General features: G+C 44.7%; 1 protein-coding gene across 1 annotated transcript in view; it reads right to left on the bottom strand.

The window, feature by feature from the left end:
• Nucleotides 1–114, bottom strand: part of Klhl32 (kelch like family member 32) — a 232,186-nt gene extending 232,072 nt beyond the window's left edge. The window contains exon 1 of the mRNA XM_008839609.3: nucleotides 66–114. The gene's annotated coding sequence lies outside the window, so the exon portion shown is untranslated. The remainder of the gene's footprint in view (nucleotides 1–65) is intronic.
• Nucleotides 115–4,801: the final 4,687 nt, after the last annotated feature.

Genomic DNA, 4,801 nt, shown 5'->3' with positions numbered 1-4,801 from the left:
CCGCTCCCGCCCCGCCGCCGCGCGCGCCCGCTCTCCCCGGAAGTCCCAGCTCTGCGCTCCCGCACCTGCGCCACCGGCCAGCGGGTCCCACGCGAGGCCTGCGGCCCCAGCTGCAGCCCCGCAGCCACAGTCAGTGCCGCACGACCCTCGTCCCCGCGCTCCGCTCCCGGGCCGCGGCGACGCGCACCAGCAGGTGCAGCGGGGGCGCGCGCTCTCGGCTCCCCGACTCCGGGGCGAGCGGACATCAAGTGGCACTGCTCCAAAGGCCTGCGGTGGCCTTCTAGAATACGTATTAGCGTGCCAATGAGAACAGATCTGGCACAACTTTTAAAGAAAAGACAGGGAACACAGGTGGACTGAAATCCTGAACCTGAGAGATAAGGAAGTGTATTTGATTACATCTAATCCTGCGCTGAAACCACAGACAGCAAGAACACCACTGCTCAAGTCCGCGGCTCAGCACACCTGTAGGTCATTTGAGTCGTTCCTGTCTAATGAATGCTGAGAAACTCCTGATTAAGCAAAATGAGTAATTTTTTTTTTTTTTGGTCTTTTTGAGACAGGGTCTCCCTGTAGCCCCAGCTGGCCTAGACCTCACTGTGTAGACCAGGCTGGCCTTGAACTCAGAGATCCGCCTGCCTCTGCCTCCCGAGTGCTGGGATTAAAGGCGAGCACCACCACGCCTGGCTAAATGAGTAATTTTACTAGATAAGTACTGAACTTTTGAATTGGAAACTTTGATCAGATATGGAGTCAAATCACAAGAGCAGTAGCTTGTAACTCGAAATAGAAAATAATTATTTAGTAGACATGCAAGATTTAAATTATGTTGGAATTCCACAGAGTAAGTTCTATCTTTTACAGGCTTATGTTCTTCTACACACTGGGGCCAGGAAGGGACCTTGATGTATTTTCAGGTGTTCTTAACATTCCATTATTCTCAAACCAATAGTCAGCATTCAGTTTCCACTTTCAGACCCTCCTGGGACCTGTCTGTCTCCCAGTGCTTTCATCTCCTGGTCTTCCTGATTGAACTTTAGTGAGCACTCCACCTACCCAACACCCCCAAGTGCAGAGAAAAATATTACTACTGCTGACAGCAAACACAGGCAATGCCATTCACTAGAAATTTTCATAAGCAACAGACTTATTTTTTATTTTATATTAGAAGATCAAGTATGAAGGTATTTTGAACCTCGAATATTGATGATGGTGTCATGAAATTCAATATTTCTTTAGGGAAGGGTGGAGTGGGAAGGAGAAGAGGAGGGAAGGTTAAAACTGCTTCTTAAAGGTTGTTTTTTATAATGCTAGGCATTTGTTCCTCAACTGGATTTTGTTTTGTTTTGTTTTATCCCTTTAGAATTAGAATATATTGGACAGTGTACTAAGTGTAAAGAGAGATTTACAATCTAATGATATTGTGAGAGACGAGCTGAAGAAGAAAAAAATGAATGCTGGGTGTGGTGGCACATGCCTTTACTCCCAGCACTCTGGAGCCAGAGGCAGGTGGATCTCTGTGAAATGGAGGCCAGCCCGCTCTAAATAGTGAGTTCCAGGTCAGCTGGAGCTCTGTCGAAGAAGAAGGTGGGGGAGGTAGAGGGAGAGGTCTTCTGGTTACAAGCAACAGTAGTTACTTGATTCAAATTGAGCAAGGGGCACTTGCTTGGACAGAAGGTTATGGGGAGCTTGGGAATTGCCAGGAGGCATTCCTGGATAAGCAGGCTGAGGAGTCAGTGGGATTTAGAGTGACTCCAGAGGGCACAGGAATAGTGACTGCAGGATAATCAGTGAAGGAATATTATGACTGGAAGGTGTCATCGACAAAATATCAAGTCCACATAACTGGGAGTCTTTACACTCCCAGTTCAGATCCCAGCTTCCATTTGTCCTCACTTGGAGCCTTTGCCTGTCCCTGAGGTGGGCAAGGGTCAAGTGAGAACACTTGGGCAGCTAGAAAATAGCAGGTATTCACAATAAAACATGTGCTGGGTGAGTTGAGCTGGGAAACACTGAGAACTAGATGCCATACACAGAATTGTATAAAGACTGAGATCTTCCCCTCAGGAAACCTCTTTCCCTTTCCTAAGTGCTCTGGAGTTTGCTTGAGTTTACACTTATTTTCAGTTTACTTCTTATGCTCCATAAGTTTTTGTAACTTTTTTTTTGCTTGTTTGCTTGTTTGTTTCCATAAATATAATGTTATCCAAAACCTCCATACACTCTGTATTTTAACAGCTTTGTGAGAATCAGGGAGAGTTGGAAATGTCTGTAGACCAATCAGATTTCACTTTAAAACTACATCATATTTCAGGTTCTGACTCCAAGATGACCAAGAGAGAAGAAACAAGGTCATGTCAAAAAAGACCACTGCCAGGAGTAGGTGGTTCACTGCACAAACTGAGCAGGGTCTGTGCCTAAGAACAAGGCCATTAAGAAGGTATCTCTGTAGTAGGGTAGAGAGTCTTTGAGATATATGCCTGAGCATATATCACTGGATCATGTGGTAGAATGATTTCTAGCTTTTTGAGGAATCTCCACTCTGATTTCCATAGTGGCTGCACCAGTTTGCACTTCCACCTGCAGTGGGTAAGAATTCCCCTTTCTGGAAAGCTCATCCACTGCTGGTGGGATTGCAAACTTGTGCCACACCTATGGAAATCAGTGTGGAAAACTCTTAAAAAACTAAAATTAACCTGACTATTCGACCCGGTTATATAACCCCTTGGCATATACCCAAAGAACTCGTCCTATTGCAGAGACATTTGTACATCCATGTTTGTTGTTGCTCTTTTCCCAATAGCTAAGAGATGGAAGCAACCAAGTGTCCCTCAGCTGATGAGTGGATAACGAAAATGTGGTACATTTACACAATGAAGTTCTACTCAGCACTAAAGAAAGATGAAATCATGAAATTTGCAGGTAAATGGATGGAACTAGAAACTGTTATACTAAGTGAAGTAATACAGACCCAGAAAAACAAATGACATATGTTCTCCCTCACATGTGGATCCTAGCACCAACTCCTTATATGTGAGTATGTATCCAGACATAGCTACAGGAGCTAGGATAATGGAAAGAAACCAGGGAGGTAAAAGGAAAGAAAGAACCTGAAAGAGAAGAACAGTAGGAGACAGGTGTTACTAAGGGAGAAATTGATAGAAATAGGGCTACTTAAAAGGGAGGGAGGAGAGAGGGCTCTACAGGCAACCTTGGGGATAAAGGGAAAGAAGCTCAAGAGAGGTGGGACCACAGGAGACTAGTATTAGCAAGGGAGAAATGGGGAAAATAGGGGCACTTTAAATGGGGACACCATGGTGGAAGGGTTAGACATGGAGAGAGAGAGAGAGAGGGCAGAGAGATAAATAATGCCTAACTAGTTTTTAAAAACCAGAAGAAATCATATTAGTCCAACAACCTAATGACAAATTACACATACAGTATCTCTACATGAGTCTGTGTGTATAGCTAAAGGCTACATAACAAGAAACGGCGCCAGCCAGGAAAAACCTTCCCTGTGTTGTTGGCCAAGGTATTCCAAGAGACTCCCAAAATTATACAGGCTATTGCTACAGCCCTTCATGGCCTCCCCGAACTTGAAGGTAAGACCCTGGAACATACTTCGGACACAGGATTTGGAGCAGTAGAGCTGGAACTGACCTGAAGCCACTTCCCTGTAGGCGGCTCTCACAGCTTTGGAGAGCAACATGAAGGAGAAACATCAATCAATGGTCCAACACCAGCTTCAAGACCAAATATCAATATCAATGGCCAGCACAGCATATGTCATTGGCACAGTAGTGGCACTTTTATCTTGGGGGCAATCAACTGCTACCTGATTGGACTAAAAGCCCACTCAACAGTAGGAAACTCAAGTGTCATATTGTAAACATAACCAAATATACATGGCTAGAGTGGTCATAGATCTTAGAGAAAACCCCAAGAATGTCATGTCATATCCCTAGACTAATGTAATTTCTTACTATGTGCAAAATATGTATCTTTACATTTTCAGACAAATATCCCAGTCACCACTCTTCAAAGAAGCTTATTTTGCACAGGTCGGAGACTATTACCAAGTACTAAAACTGGTCACACACAGACATCGTCTATGAATTGCCCAGGCTTAAGTGATACATCTACAATACAACCTCTATACCTAAGGCTCATGGAATATAAAGCAGGGGTAAAGAAGAGGACAATAATGAATCTCTCAGTTTTCACTAATGAAGCTTTCTTCAATAGAGGGCCAGGAACACAAAAGGTCACAAATGGCCAAACTGTAGATAATTAAGAGTTTGCAGAATGCTGGTTCTTGTACAGAACTCCTATATTAAATGTCACCCATGCAGGGCTCAGGGACCATCATGGAAGAGGGGGGCGGAACTATTGTAAGAGCCAGGGAGGAGATGCATGACCATATGGAAACAGAGTCCTACAAGATCCTGAGACCCTGCTCATATGATTCTATGGCAATGGTGTCAGCATGCACAAGTTCCATGCAAACTCAGGCAGACAAAAACCCAGCATAGAACTGGGGAAATGAACAGCAGACCTCAATGTTAGGTAAAGAAATATTGGCAACTGCTTGCTACTAGGTGAGAAAGAGCTGATCGTCCTAAAACAAGGGACTCTAGATAGGCTGACTAGACCCTCAGTGGATGGACTTGCACTAGGGAGTGTCTGGGGACACTGACTTGATACAGTGGTCCTTAACAGGGATGACAGAGTATATGGGTTCCAGTGGGGGTGCTATGGGAGGGGGCCAGTGGAGATGGGAGTATAAAGATGATTAAGATTT

Source organism: Nannospalax galili, unplaced genomic scaffold (assembly GCF_000622305.1).
Source record: "Nannospalax galili isolate Female #2095 unplaced genomic scaffold, S.galili_v1.0 scaffold78, whole genome shotgun sequence".
In the NCBI taxonomy this organism is placed as follows: Eukaryota; Metazoa; Chordata; class Mammalia; order Rodentia; family Spalacidae; genus Nannospalax; species Nannospalax galili.
Note: the sequence above shows the minus strand (reverse complement) of the source record. Positions and strands in the feature narration are given on the sequence as shown.